The sequence below is a fragment of the Triturus cristatus genome, chromosome 7, assembly GCF_964204655.1.
Source record: "Triturus cristatus chromosome 7, aTriCri1.1, whole genome shotgun sequence".
Lineage (NCBI taxonomy): Eukaryota > Metazoa > Chordata > Amphibia > Caudata > Salamandridae > Triturus > Triturus cristatus.
In genome coordinates this window covers 1,062,834,620-1,062,850,825 of record NC_140590.1, presented here as the reverse complement: position 1 = coordinate 1,062,850,825, position 16,206 = coordinate 1,062,834,620, and the positions used below count along the sequence as shown (strand labels likewise).

Sequence of the window (16,206 nt, the reverse complement as noted above, 5' to 3'; positions counted from 1 at the left end):
GGAGGTGGTTGGAGCAGCAAGCTGACAATGTAGGGCAGATGGGAGGGGCTCTGAAAGCAAGCTAGCTTAATGGGCTGGGGAAGCAAGCTAAAAATGGAGGGCGGGCTGGAAGGGGTGGTGCAGCAAGCTGACAATGGAGGGCAGGCAGGAGGGGCTGGGCAAACAAGCTGATAACAGATGGAGGGTGGGCAGGAGGGCTAGGGATTCAAGGTGACAACCGAAGGCAGGAAGGAGGACAGTAGCGGCTACTACTGGACCTGGGTGGTGGGTGGGGCTTGCAAGGGTGGGACAGGAACAAAAAAGCCACTTACATTGCTATGGCCGGCCGCGTCTCTCCTCTGTCCTCTTTTTTCCTGGCTCAGGTCGGCGGCAGGAAGCAGCAGGAAGCTCCCAGGCTCCCCAATCACAACACTGCAATGCAGCGTTGTGATTGGTCTGAGCACCAGGGCTCGGCACTCAGATGGGGACTGGGAGGCTATGCATGTTCCTCACCATGCTGTGTAATGCAACCTAGTGGGGAACATGCAAAGTGTGCATGACTGTTTGACCGACCCAAGAAGGCTGGCCAAGCAGCCATGCACACGTTAGTAGTGCAAACCACTCCTCTCCCTGCTATGCCCAGCCACACCCGCCCGAAAGCCACTGACTCTAAAAAGAAAACTAAAATGGTAATAACGATACGTTATTATCATTTTAGTTTCCCTATTGAGCAGTGTGGCGACTCACCACTGCCACAGCAGGCCACTGAAGGAGAGCCTGGGAAAGGAAGCTGACAATGGAGAAGGGCACGTAGAAGTGGCTGGGGCAGCAAGCTGACAATGGAAGGTGGGCAGGAGGGGATAGGGCTGCAAGCTAACAGCAGAGGGCACGTGCAAAGGGATGTGGCAGCATACTGATAATGGAGGGTAGACAGGAGGGGCTGGCACAGCAAGCTGACAATGAAGGACAGGCAGAAGGGGCTGGAAAAGAACCCAGACAGTAAAGGGTGAGCAGGCAGAGCTAAGGAAGCAATCAGACAAGGAGATGGTGGGGAAGAAAGAACAGCAAGGGAAGGTGGCGGGGAGGAACCAAGAATGGCAACAGAGGGAGGGCGAGAAAGGTGAAAAGGAGGAGGGAGAAATACACAAGAGATGCCGCTCATAGAGTGCTTAAACAAAAAGGAAAAAAAAGTAGTGCCAAAAAAATTTGCATTTGTTGGACACAAGTTGTGTGTTCATGCTCCAGGGGATGTAAAAATACAAAAGGAAGGAAGGTCTACTGAACCTGATGAATAAGAAGCCATCAATTGAGAATGACAAAGCCAACCAATAACAAGAAATTGACCGTCTTTCAGCCCGCTGTAAGCTAGCCAAATTTCTCACACCAGAAAACACATGCACTGTCTTAGGTTAGATTTATAAATAAACAGCATAAGCCAAGAGAAGTGGTAACTGCAGAGTACCGAAAAGACCTGTAAGACTCAAAGAGAAGGAATAACATCTCTGAAATGTTTAGAAGTTGAGCGCCACACTAATTTGATTATATTTATGTCTCTCTGACTCTCTGATTGACATCCCTCTGTCCCTTATAGTCTTGTCCCCCATTGTAGTTGTTGCAGCTGTCATCTAACCCAGAGCCTTGTCACTTTATTTCCCGCACATATAGCAACACACTTTGGGAGAGGGTCACTGAAGGTATGAAAGTAATCGAAGTTGGAACAAGCATTTGAAGACTCAGCTGACAGATAAACAATGGACGTTTTAGTGCTCTCTGAAGAGCTAGATACCCATAATCAACAGACATAAACTGATCTACAATAATTTGTAGCAAAGAGCAGTAGAATTTGACTAGAGGTGGACTTGCTTGGACTTGCCATAGGGTGGCTGGATGCTGGATGTTGTTGACTCTCATGCCCCCTTGTGCCTTTCCAGTTCCTGCCCCAGGCTTACCTATCTCAAAATGATAACCCATGCCCTTGACTTCCCCACAGCCAGAGGATAATTATGTTTCTCTCATGCTTTTCCTAGCAACTAGAGCCAAAAGACAAATTGTTTTGTCGAGATCGCCATACACACAAATGCCAAAGGCAAAGCAGAATGACCCTGAGTTTCTGAATTGTGGCCTCTTCTACTGACCAGAGGGTGTTGGAGAGACACTAGCAGGCTGAGTGTTGCTGTAAGACCCCTGCCACACACAACAACAAGTGGCCAGTGTCATAGGAAACTGATGGAAAGCCCTGTGGGAGCTTAAAACCGGTGCTGCAACTTTTCACCAAGACCAGCTACTGCCAGTGGGGTAACACAGGCCCCCACAATGCGGGGGGGCCGAGCTGCGAGGGGCCCCTCACAGGAGAGGCCCATGCAGGTAAGAGTGTTGGGGGAGGGGTAGGGGTGGAGTCAAGAGATGACAATAAGAGAAAATTAAATATGTATTTTTTACCTGCACGGGCCACTCCTGCCCCCTCAGCGCAGTACTCTGGCCTGAGAGCTCCAGATTAAATCCGGAACAGTGGCCCCTCCATGTACCTTGCAGGGAGGCCCCCTCAAGTTTTGTTACGCCATTGGCTGCTGCTGTCACTGAATGGGCCATGGATTTTTTTTAAACCTTTATTTGTCTTTCAGCCAGTACATAACACAGGAAGCACAATATACATCAAATGACAGCTAGATTGCTTAGCATATCAATACATTGTTTGCCAGGGAGATCGCTGAAACCCAGTCCATAGTCAATAGACGGCGTGAGGAAAGGGGGAACCACAACCAGAGAGGTGAAAGGAAGGGAGGTCCAACCACACCTTAAAGCCTGCGGTACTGGGTATTAGCCTAAGGCTAAGAAGTCCCCGCCCCAAGTCGGCTTGAAGCTTTGTTAGCCAAATATTGTTTAAGGGGGTCCCAGATGTCATTTGGACAAGAAGTCCTTGGCAGTAGTTCAGAATATGTTTCTGCGTGTGAGCTGCATGTCGTCAGATCTGTAATCCACTTTTCACAGTGGGGGCCTTTCTTTTGCCCCATTACATGGCAATTCATAGTGTGCCCAGCAGCAGTGCAAGCCCCACCAGTTTCATTCTATTTTTAGGGACATTTTTTATAGTTAACACCAGTGCAAATAGCGGTTCTGCTATGCTTCTCCCAGCATCTGTGATCTTTGGGCACAACCACACGAGGTGTATAAAGTCCACTCCAGAAATGTGGCATCTCAGACAGTGTGTATCCTCGTGCCTGCCAAACCTTTTCCAAGGTGGCTGGTGTGTAATACACGTGGTGCAAGAATTTATAGTGCACTAGCTTATGTCTGCCATTCATGGAGACATCCCTGGTGTGCTTGCGGCAATATGTCCAATGTCCTCCTCCCAGACCTTGTGGGAAGCATTTAAAACTGTAATTCGGGGACAAGCCCTGTCGTTGATATCTGGCTCCAAGAGAGACAAACAAAAATAAGTCCTTGAGCTTGAGGCAGACATATACCGACTGGAGGGGGGAACTGGAATCCGGGGTGACGCCGGAGAAGCTCCATCTGCTGAGTCTGAAACAACACGACTATAAAGCACTAGTTTCAGACAGGGCCGAGGTCCTGAGTAGAGAGCAGCAGGGTAGGCTTTATGATTTGGGAGATAAGGCCGGGAAGCTCATAGCGTGGCTGGACAAACGGGAATGGGCGAGTCGGCTGGTCCCGGAGCTCAAAGTACAGGAAGGCGTCTCAATTTCTGGCCCGCAGGACATAGTAGACAGGTTCGCTGACCATTCCCATTCAGTCTATACGGCAGTAGCCTCCCACACAGAAGTGGACTCTCAGGAGCTACTGCGTGATATTAAACTCCCCTGTCACTCCCTTGAAGATCGAAACTATATGGATAGCCCTCTTACAACTGATGAGATTGCACAAGCGATCTGTTCCCTAAATACCGGGAAAGCTTTGGGTCCAAATAAACTCCCCATTGAGCTCTACAAGCTGAGGCCAGATAAACTAGCCCCCTATTTAAAATCTATGTATGAAGAATCTCGGGAAGTGGGAACGCTGCCCTGGGAACAGAGAATAGCCACTATTGTCACCATCCATAAAGAGGGAAAGGCCAAAACAGACTGCGCCTCCTACCGGCCCATCTCTCTTTTAAAATCAGAACCCAAGATTTTAGCCAAGCTTTTAGCTACCCGCTTGGTGAAAGTGATCAGCGGCTTAGTGCACCCAGATCAATCCGGGTTTATGCCCCATAGAATTACGGCCCTAAACCTACTCAGGGTCCACGGGGTTATAGACAGAGCCCATACCCTACTGAGAGCCAGCTGTGATTGTGTCATTAGACGCTACCATGCCCTTTGATACCATCGAATGGCCCTACCTCTGGGCTGTTTTGGTGAAACTGGGATTTGGACCGGAGTACATTCAGTGGGTTCATCTTTTATATTCTGAACCACTGGCTCAAGTGGTGGTAAACAACAAAGTATCAGCCCCATTTTTACTCAGTCGAGGAACCCGTCAGGGTTGCCCGCTGTCCCCCCTTCTTTTCTCCCTGGCCTTAGAACCACTTGCAGCTTGGAGACGATAAGGGGTCTGCGATGGTCCCCCGGGTGGGAGGACCGCATATCCTTGTACACAGATGATATATTACTTTACTTGGCCTCCCCTAAGAAATCTCTTACAGTAGTACTGGACATTCTTACAGTCTTCTGTAGATTCTCTAGACTTTCCATCAATTGGGGATAATCCTTATTATTTGTATTGAGGGGGGACCCTCCCCTCCCACCCCGGAACTGCCCCATACAAATCAATTCGTTGGATTCAAATATTTGGGGATTTCTGTCTCACTGGACCCCTCGGTCCGTTATGCCCAAAATCTCCTTCCCCTTCTTCGTAGACTTAAAACCGATATCACTAGCTGGAAGACTCTCCCTATTTCACTCTTGGGCAGAGCTACTCTATTTAAAATGATGGCGCTGCCATGATTTTTATATGCCCTGCAAAACACCTTAGATCCAGTTCCAGCAAGTTATTTTAAGGAGTTTGAGGGCCTGCAGAGGGACCTATTATGGGACGGCAAAGCTTGAATCACTTTGAGCAAATTAACACTAAACTGGTATGATGGTGGCATCAGCCTCCCTGATATCAAGAAGTATTATTGGGCTTCCCAGCTGGCAGCCATCAACCATGGTACGTATGGTTGTGCGGACGACCCAGGATACGCCATGGACAGCTGGCTCCTTCCGGGTGGCACATATGGTAGGGCGTTGTACTCCCGACCTAAACGATTCAAACTACCCAGGCCCCACGAAGCACTCAGTTCAAATTTGGCATGACGCCACTAACTCTCTTGGTTTAAGACATAAATTAACATTGGCCACCCCTCTTTGGGATTCAGAGAAACTGGGAGACCTTTGGAAAACGAAGGGCTTCGACAAGTGGGACCTTATTGGGATCTCATCCGTTAAAGATATGTGGGGAAAGGGGGGATCAAGTCCTTCACCATGCTTCAGAGTGAATATGAATTGGCAGACACAGACTTTTTTCGCTATGTTCCGGTCCTACACTCACTCCAATCTTCATTGCCCGGGGGAGTCAAACCTCCGGAGGCTTCTCCCCTGGAGGGCAGAATCCTAGACGGTCACCTCCCTGAAAAAACGATATCACTAATATACAAAAAGCTAATTAACCACATGACAAATCCTCTTCTGATACTGCGAGTTAAGTGGGCACATGATGGGTTAGAGCTGGACGATGAGGATTGGCAAGCAGCAGTGTCTTCCCCTAGAGTGGTAGCTATCCCGGCACGCTTGCGATTGGTTCAACTTAAGATCCTTCATAGGATCTACATAACAGGACCCAGGTTAGTGCACATGGGGTGGTCTGATACATGGGAATGCCAAAGACGGTGCGGCCTTACCGGAATGTTTATGCACACTAGCTGGGAATGCACACGTATCAGCTCTTATTGGCGCCAAGTGCACGACATGATCAATGAGGTGTTACATGTCTCCCTCCGTCCTGAGGCGAGATGATGCCTTCTAAACGTCTGGGAGCCCACTGATTTAAACACTTCTCAGACGTAATGGGCCACTCTAGGGTTCATGCTGGCAAAAAGAAACCTCGCTCAACTCTGGGGGGCAGCACATCCACCCACATTAGAAGCCTGGGAAAGAAACCTCGATTGGTGCATGTTCAGAGTAAAGACAGTGTATTTAGCAAGGGGGTGCCCTAAAAAGTGGTCCTGTGTCTGGAGCCCATGGAATATCTATAGAGGAGAGATCTGTACGCCACCTCGAAATGTAGAACATGATGACCCTGTTTCTCCGTGATGTTCCTCTCCTATGTACAGTCTGTATATCCATCCATTTATGCGTATTGTGAAGTGTCGATTACCTGGTCTTCTGTAGTGTACCATTCACCGATGTTCGTTTAATAAAAAGTTTTATAAAAATAAAAAAAAATGCTGCCCCCTGCACGTGAGAGCATTTTTTTCATCTGTCTCCCTGCCCGCTTGACAGTGGACAGGGAAACAGTCCGCTACCAGTGGGCGGAAGCAATTTTCCTGCTCACAGCCGTTGGCAGTGAACTTACTGTTTGCTCTCGTTTGGCGGGAGCCGTCAAATCTCCTGCCAAATGAAAACAAACATCTATTCATGAGGGAGGCATCCTTAGGACATAGGGAGCCAGCCCTGGAGGGTGATGGACACAAATCCAATTGGTCGCACACTGGTGATGGTCCCAGGGCCATTAATGGTTCCAGAAGGGTGGCCACGCGGTCCCCCTCCTTTTAAATTGCACGGCTGTGCCCAGGAAGGTGGTGGTCCCTGGGGTGGAAAATGGTCTGGGTAGGGAGGCCATGCTGGCCCCCCGCTCCCCGCTCCCTTTAAGGAAATGGACTGAACCCAGGGAGGGGGTGGACCCCCGGCCTTAATGGGCCCACCAGGGGGGTCTGCGCAGCCTCCCTCTCCTTTAAAATATAGAGAGATGGCGGTTTCTGGGGCAATAAATGACCTTCGGACGGAGGCCACGCAGCCCCCCATCTACTTAATAAACATTGGCCTGCCCTAGGGAGGTAGTGGTTACTGGGCTGAAATCAGCCCTGTGGAGGGGGGGGGGGGACATGTGTGCCCCCCTCCCCAATATAGTTATTACAGTATGCCCCGGGACCTGGCCCATCCAGGGGCCGAAGTTTAAACAAGCGTGGGAGGCACACTTTTTTTTCGTGGATCCGCCGTGATTTACACAGAATTTGGGGTTTTTAAAAAATGCATTTTGGCTCCAGCAGGGTTCCACAGGGACTCCACAACCAGGCCTAGGGGTTATGGGTTTTCCTACCTTGCCCTCTTGAGCTTTTCTTTGCCTTTTTTCATAGGACTTAAATGAGTTTGAGTCTTAAGATGGCTGCCAACATTTGTTGGTTGAAGTGTTGGCAGCCAATCCGATCTAAACAAGAGATCTGTTGCATCTGCGGCGGATTCGCGTCCCTAGATATACAAGTTTCTTTTTTCTTTAATAACTCCAAATCTACTGAATGGAATTCCACAAAATCACAAAAGGGCGACTCTTTCTGAACCAAAAGCTTGCTTTCTGCCAAATTTGGTGTAATTCCGTCCAGCGGTTTGGGCCATAGTCATGTCTAAAATCTCTGGGGGAAATTGCATGGGGAAAACATGTTTTGGGACCCCCCTTTTTTCTCGAACCCCTCAAATGAATCGCACCAAAACTGTCAACACAGAAGCTGAACTCAGGTGCATGCTGCTTTCAAAATTTCGTGAAGGTTTGTCAAATGGCGCCAAAGTTATTTGCAGAACAAAAAACATTTTTCCAATAGAAACTAGGTCCTAACTATACCTACCTACTAGCGACTGTCAATAGGTATACATCTATATAGATAAGGATATTTGTAGAGCACATGTTTACTCCATCCTGAATGTCCCTGCGCTGAGGATTATTTCTCTAGCACAGGGGCCTAAACACGCACTCTCACAGGGTAATATATTTGTCTAAAAAAAACGTTTTGAGTTTTTTTTACAGAAAGCTGATTCTGAGCATTCCTGTCATACAGCTAGAGGCAAAGTGTTCCACATTTTAGGAGCCAGAAAGCTAAAGGAAACCCTCCTATCTGTGCTTTCTTTACAAGGGGTATCTCAATAAGCAAGGCCCCTGCAGACCTAAGACTTTTTCTAGGTTGATAAGGTTTGGAGGGTGGTAGTCTTTATCTGGTCTTTGTGGCAGTCTTTATTTGGTCTTTGTGGTAGTCTTTATCTGGTCTTTGTGGACCTAAAAACCGCTTTCGATCTGATGCCAAGGGATGTATTTCGGTGGTCCTAAGTGATTTTGGAGTTCCCCACTAACTTCTGAATCTGGTAAAGAGGTTACATGAAGAGAACTATGCCCAAATTAGAATAAGTGGGGAACTCACTGCGCCAATCCCAGGTAACAGAGGCATCAGGCAAGGTTGTGTTCTAGCCCATACTTTGTTCTGCTCATACTGCAACGCATTGGTTGATGTCTTGAATTGGATGAAAGACATAGACGCCCAGAAGCTAGTGCACAGAAAAGTGCTCGCAATGATGTTTGCCAATGACACTCTTCTGCTTTCTAAGTCTCCAATGGGTATCCAGCAAATTGTTGATGACTTTGGAACTTTTTGTAAAAGCAGGAGGCTGGAGATTAATATACAGAAGATAAAATACATGGTCTTCAATCTGGGTAGTTTGTCCCGTACCAATCCGTATATGAATGGCGTTCAACTGGCGAGCGTACCGGTTTATGAATATTTAGGTCTTACCCTAACTGATAAAATGGACTGGGGGTTTCAAATAGATAAATGGTGCCTCAAGCTTGTGCAGACAGCAGGAGGGCTGGCCAAGTTATATAGGAATTCATTTCATAAACCTGTAGGACCGGTCATGACCTACAAACCCCAATTATAAGGTGCTGTTTTGTACGGTGCTGAACTGTGGGGCCACTGTCACCCAAAAAACATCATCAAGGCAGATAATAACTTTATCAGGCAGCGTATCGGCCGCCCATTGAGCTCCCACTCACCCCAATGTGCTTGGACCTAGGGGTAAGATCGATTGCGGAGTAAATTGGCTGTAGACCCTTAATATTTTGGCGGCGATTGTGGGTAACCCCAGAACTGGCTGAATTCAGGACAAAAGATGTACTGGGACTTCTGGAAATAGGAAAAGTGGCATGGTTTGCATACATTAAGGAAGGCTTTCATAGCATAGGTAGTGAGAGCCTATGGAGCAACCCAGAGGTAGCCTGCCCTGCAATATCTCGTAATCAACTAGTCAGGAGCTACAGGGAGGGTAAACTTGACCAATTACATGAGAGCCCAGCCACCGGCACACTAACTGTTAACTTCCTAAAAATAAAGGATAACTACAACCTAGAGGCCTGTCTGGATGAAATACAACCAGCATTAGCCAGGAAATTATGCATGGAGTTTAGACATGGGTCTCTTCCCCTGTGTACATTTTCTAACAAATGGACCGATAGTTCTTCCTTACGGTGTCCTGCATGCAGTCGTGAAGAGGAGACTGAACTCCATGTACTTTTTTCTGTTCGGGATACCAAAATGCTAGGTAAAGATGGTTGTTTTAACTGTGTAGGAACTTGGGCTCAAGGCGCTGTGAAGAGACCTAAAGATTATTGAAATATAACACCCAACTCCCAATTGTATATGCTGTCTTGCGCTTTTTAACCTCTATGTGGTGGGCACACAAGTCGTTTTTAGAAACTAACTAATGAATTTAATATTTATTGACTTTTTTTATCTGTGTTTTGTCCTACACAATTTTATATTGTTTCGAGATGGTTTTTATCTTTTTTTAACTTGTTTTATGTGTGGTACGCATTTTGCACATGCAGTTTTATGATCTATGGACCGAAAATAAAGTATAAGAATGGAATGGATAAGATTTCACAAGTGAAGCCAAATATCGGGGTCCTTTCCTGCAAAATTTTATGACAAAAACACATTGCTTTGAAAGCTACTCTCTTGTGCACCAGCATCCAATGAAGATTGGCAAGGGCAGATCCCATGGATCAGCGCCTGGGGACATTAAGCAGCAGATGCACTGCTGCATTCACCCCCCTCTGAAGCTTTCTCAGTCTTCTCTGTGAGGTTCCAAGACTTAACACATTGCAAAAGTCCAGCCTAGATAGGACTTGTGCCTGGACTATTTTATTCTTAGCCGCTTCAGGAGAAGGCCCAAGATTTTGTTTCTTGTTTTTAAAATGTGAAAATATTTTCATATTAAACTGGAGACCTGGCTGTCAAATGATAGATTAGCATTGAACCAAATGCCAAGGTTTATCACTTTTGGCCTAGCAGTCTGCACTGGTCCGAAAAGGTCTGCCCACCAGGCAGTGGACCAGATAGATGGCTGCTTTCCTAGGACCAGTACTTCAGTTTTTCTGGCATTAAGCTTAAGATAGCTATAGTCCATCCATTCCACTTCTCAACCAGGCAGGATATGAACCAAGCCGCAGTGGGGCCCTCATCCTAAAACAGAGTAATAATACGCTGTGTGTCATCGGATTATGGCACAATATTAAAAACATGATACTCAATGGCATCTGCTAGGGGGCGCATGTAAAGAGTGAATAGTGTAAGGCTCAGAGCAGAGTCCTGTGGCACCCCCTGCCACAGCCGAAAGACCTCAGAATAAAAGGGAGTTGGACCACCTGAAAGGTACAGCCCTGAAGGAACAAGGCTAACCTCCGCAAGCCAAGTCACCTACGCTGCATTTCCATACCCTTTCAAGCAGAAAACCATAGAATACAGTATCAAAGGCTGCACTTTAGTCCAGCATTATTAATGCAGCAGTTTTATCCCCATCCACAATATATCCGAGAGACTCAGAAGCCAATTGCAGCGCTGATTCCATGCTGTACTGCGGACGAAAGTTCGACTGGGTTTCATGCAGTAAGTCCTCCGCCTCAATAAAGTTCATCAGCTGAGTGTTGAAGTCCATCTCGTCTATTTTAAAGAAGAACGGGAGGAGGAAATAGGCCTGTAATGTTCTGGGTTTGCAGGATCAGGTGCAGGTTTTTAAGGAGTGGTACAACAGTAGCATGTTTCCACCTTGAGGTAACCCATACCACATCCAAAGGACGTATTAATCAAATTGCAACGGCCTCTCAGCCAGATAAACTCCCTCCAGTCAAAAATGAAACAAGCATTGGCATAGCCAATAGGTCTCGCCTTTGGGACCTTATAAGTGTTTGGTTATCCAGCACAATATCCTTGGTGCAACAACATCAACTGTTGCATGGTTAAACACTTATAAGGTCCCAAAGGCGAGACCTACTGGCAATGCCAATGCTTGCTGTCCTCTTGCAGGAGGACCCTTCTGGGGCCAGCTGCCTTTAAGGAGCCGTACCCGAAAAAGGGACTGTTTAGGAGTGTCCTTACCGACCAGAGTCAAGAATACGTGGCCCCTAGCTCCTTGATGACCCCAGCACCTATCACCTAAACTCAACTAAATAAATAAAAGAATCATAAAATGAAATACAATTGCACTGGTTAGTGGCATCATGCACATGGTAGTGATACACTTCAAATTAACAGGACATGTATAGTTAATCTGTAGATGCCTCACACAGTGTTGTGTTTCAGCCATTAACATTTGATCAGGCAGAAGTGATAAGTGAGCCTCTGCTGGGATAAATTGACCTCTTCTTCATAGCTCAATAAAACATTTTTTTAGTTATAGCCACCAATAATTAAGAATCATGTAACACTTCAGCTCGAGTAAATTCAAACAACTATCAAGCACGATGTTAACTATAAGAGTAGATATTCGTTCTACTGTCTTATTATTAATGATCCCGAATTGGCAGATACAAAGAAACAAAACCATAACAATGTTTTGGGAATTTTGTGGTAAAATTAAACCTGTTTATGTAGGGTAGTGACTCCTTTTAGTTATACAGATGATGATAAGAGAGAAGTGCATTATTAAATCACCCATGTCAGGACAATATACTGCACACAATTACAGGGCCACTAGTATTATGCGATTCTGTGGCAGCTAATTTTGCGCATAATTAAGGATTTGTCACATCTTTCAGTTCCTTATGTATTTGGCTGTTAAACGGGTACTAATTAGGTAAAATCTTTGCCCAGGCAGTATTACTATGTGTAAAATGCATTGGTCGCGGGGAATGCAAAGATGGGGGCTGCAGCGGGAGAGAGAGGCGGGGGGAGTTGTGTGCACGCGCGCGCTCCCGCAAACACGCGAGTGGTGGGCGCGCAGCAGCGCCCAAATTGAAAATATTCAGAAAGCTGGCAGCTGTGCACGTTCACGCTTGCGTGAATGCAAGCATTAGGCCAGCAAAAGCCAGTGGGAAGCCCTTTTAAAACCCCACTTACTAAAAGTCGAGTAACAGCGCATGCGCTGCTGCAGGCTTGACCTAAAAATAGCACCCTTCTCTCACTCTGCACTCTCTCATGTGTGCAAAGCAGTGCTTAATTTGTAAAATATGAAGTGCAGGTGCTCACATTTTTTTAGGAGGCCACACCCACTTCCCGCAGCCCCGCCCTCTTCTAGCAGTGGCTCCACCCACTTACTCTAGTTGCTCCACCCACATCCTCAACTGGCACTGCTGACTCTCAAGTACCATAAAACTAGCACATGGTGGCAAAGGTTAATTTAGACGACCTTGGACAGTTGCAATATGGGAGCTTCCATGCAAGATGGTTGCTGAAGTGAAGCAGCATGACAGTAGCAAGTATTAGGTGTTCTACAGTCCCTATCCCAAAGGAATGTAAGACAGCCAATGTTGGAAAAGAGATGTCTTTTTACTTTTTTAGGTCTGGATTACAAGCCATCCCCACTTGGAAGGTCTATCTTATTGTTTCACAGAATGTCAGCACTTCATGTGGATCTCCGTTGAGCAGCTCGCTGCTCAATAAACACTATGGTTCCCCATGGGTTTGCACCTCAATTTAAGACCATTCTAGTCAGCTGGTCTTTTGTCCTATATGATGTGGAAAGTTAACTGAATGAAGGCAAGTGGAGTATTGGTGTTCTCAGCTTTGTGGGCAGCATGCGGTCTATAATTGCAAGCACGAGCAGGGTTCAACCAATCAACATGCACATCTGAATTGCTTAGAAAATGAAAGAGATGGAAGAACCAAAAAATTAATTAAATACAGATTTTTAAAGCGTTCGATTAACAAAAAGTGTGCGTCCGTCCACGCGCTAGAGACGGAGGATGAAGGAAGTTGAAAGTGATTGAACAAGAACATTAGAAAAAGGAATGAGAGCAGTGCAAATCCAAATTCAAATAATTAAACAAACATATGCCATTTAGTTTGACTATTAGTGTTATTATCAGTCTATAATATAGCTTTAAAAAAGAGACATTGCACTTAGTAACATCGTGCTTGGAGATTCTGAGCTGCCATACCTACCTTCTTGTGTGAGGCCCTCCCTTTTCACAGCGACTTTCGGTCATCATTTTGAAAGACATCCAGGAAAACTTTGTGGTTAGGCCTCCGGATTCAAAACGGTGCAAACCACCTTCCAAAGCATATGTGTTGAGGGAGGCAGCCTTATAGCACGTGGTTCGGAGCTCTGCATGTGTTCAATGCATGAAGCTGCTGTTCACTGGTCTGCGAGAGATGCACGTACCTGAGAGCATTTTGCATGTGGTTGAGAGATGTTAATCTGTTTTAACGACTGTAGCTCAGAGCTTTGACCAGGAACACGCACAGTGCAGGCCTGTAGTGGTTTCACGCTCCCGCTCATAGTGCAGACATGCTCTGCTTCCTGCAGCTGCCGGCGTGACACACATCTCCTGAAGAGCAACAATATAAACTCATCCGGACCACACGCCTGACGGCACTGATGCTGTCGGTCTGGTCAGCTCCCCAGGGCGGAACACGTCTCACAGACACAGCAACTCCTAGTCACAGCCTCGCCCACCGACGCCCCACTAATGGGCGCGCAAAAGTGATACGTGATGCAGTTTGCCGCAGTAATTAATTTGTAAAACAGTAAGTGCTGGTGCACAAAGTTTCGCTCAAATCCTGTAGGTGGCAGTATAAATATTGGGGATGCCGCATAGCAATGTTACATATTCTTGATTACACATCAAGCCTATTTCATCCAGCACCGGTCACCCCTTTCCCTTAACTCATACACGTTCTTTTTTTGTTACTGCTTTCTTCCTGTGTCACTGTTGTTCCATATTTCTCTTCCTCTTTCTTTCCTCTTTTTATGTTTTTGTCTCTCTGCTTTGGGTGAAAGTCCTGATTAAGAAAAATAGGTAACAGTTCCAAAAAATAGGTGCTGGTGGGCCCCACCTGCACCAGCCAGTTCAAATTAAGCGCTGAGAAAGCATATGTAATATACTTTTCCGTCGCGGTCACGGGCACCAACTTTCCAACTAGGTTTAGGCTCCACACTCCCCAATACTTATATTCATACATACCCAGAATGTGCCAGCGCTCATAGGGTTAGCACATGTAAACTCAGTAACAGTCGGCTTTGGTGCAATGGAGAAGCATGTGAAAAGCCAAACATTGCCATACAGTAGATATGGCAGTAATTGTAGGCACTAGAAAGAGTAGCTGCACTGTCTGAAATTAAAGACGGTAGCAATTTCAGAACTCACTAGTATGGCTGCACTTCCAGGTATATTAGAAGTGGTGCACAAAGGTGCCAGAGCTAAGTGCAGTCTCACTTAGCAAACTGGCTGCACTTGTAGGCGCTAGAGCACTTCTCAATCACAAGTGAACGGAGCACACCCAGACACTGCATATGGCAGTGCGTTAATGATTGTTGGAATCCATCAACTAATGTCAGATCACAAACAACAAAAAGACGCTTCAATTTAAACGCACTACCAGGCTGTGTATTAATCTGCACTTCAGGCAGAGCAGAGAAATGTACTCTCAAGCATTATGAGCTAACCACAAGCTTTGCTAAGGTTTTTGTTCTTTTTACAGACTAACTTTCTCCACATAACATCACAGATGCACAGAATATGCCATTCACTAAGGGCGCTATGCCTTGTATTTATGTTTATACGTCACACACAAACATCGAAATAGTACACAGAAGTAAAGAGAAAACTCGGAGGCCCTGACTCGACTTTTTTTTATCAGATGATGGTTAATAAAGGCTATGTCCTGTAGGAGTTGGGAAGGAGGAAAAACGTCTGGACGATGAGTTTCAAATAATTCATACAATTAGCTTACCTTTAGAAACAGCCAAACTAAATGAGACCAGCTAAAATGAGGGGCGAATGCCTGGGTGAAGCGGCGGCATATGGAGCTCATGGTGATGAAGCCCAACCCCCGCAATGGCTCCGGAGATCACCTGCACCAGTCCAGATCAATACCAGCGCCGAAATTCCAAAAGTCCATAGCGAGGGCGAAGAAGGCAAAGCTGCTGGAGCACATGTGGGAGGGAATCAAAAGTGTACCGTAAACATGCTCTGGTTCAAAACACACTTTTTCAAACGAGTCACAGAAAACTGCAGCAGGTTTATTCTGAACAGGACTGAACTTGGTGGGAGACCCAGGCCACGCACATAGAAAAAAAGGTCGAATTAATTATGTATGGCCGCCGGCTTCACCTGAATTCACTTCAGTGCGTGCAAGCTGTTTAAAAAGTATGGCACGCACTTTTAATTTACTCCGACCTCACATTGACTTTGTGCGGAGATATGGACTTTCCCAGCCTGCCTCACCCCCCAACCCGCCCCTTAACTGCAATTATCCAACCGGAATAACATGCTGCTTAGTAAAAGGCAGGCGTGCACTGCTGACATCACTTGCGTGATGCAGTCATGCCTGGAGATGGGTTGGCCATCCTCTGGAGACATGCCTGGCAGACATCGGAACGGACGGAGATCAAGATCAAGACAGGTGCATTTACTTTTAATAATTACTGGGCCCCCCGCCCAAGGGGATAATTCAATAGACCCGGCCCTGTTGAAAAAGTGCCGGTGCTAAGCACCGGAAAGCACCGGCACAAATTAAGCACTGCTCTGCAGAGGAAGGGTTTTAACCCCACTGAGTTATCTTATTAATGCTGACTAAGTGCCTCTGCTTTCGCCCTCATTGCAGCAGTGCTGTGTCTGCCTGGCCTCTTCAAGAATGCCTGATGTTGAACGACCTCCAAAACTTCTTATGACCCACACAACTACCTCAGTGAGCTGGCACCACTCTATCTTACAAAGAATGATTAATAGGGTGGGTCTATATCAGGGCCACTGGAGTTATGCGATTTTGCAAAT

At 46.5% G+C, this 16,206-nt stretch overlaps 1 protein-coding gene across 3 annotated transcripts in view; it reads right to left on the bottom strand.

The window, feature by feature from the left end:
• The window catches only part of FGF1 (fibroblast growth factor 1), a 433,963-nt gene extending 418,259 nt beyond the window's left edge, over positions 1-15,704 (bottom strand). Inside the window, exon 1 of one of the 3 annotated variants that reach the window (XR_014966683.1) lies at positions 15,164-15,700. The gene's annotated coding sequence lies outside the window, so the exon portion shown is untranslated. Of the gene's footprint in view, positions 1-15,163 lie in introns of all 3 variants that reach the window. The other 2 variants (XR_014966682.1, XM_085618132.1) reach the window with 2 other exon arrangements.
• Between the last annotated feature and the right edge of the window lie 502 nt (positions 15,705-16,206).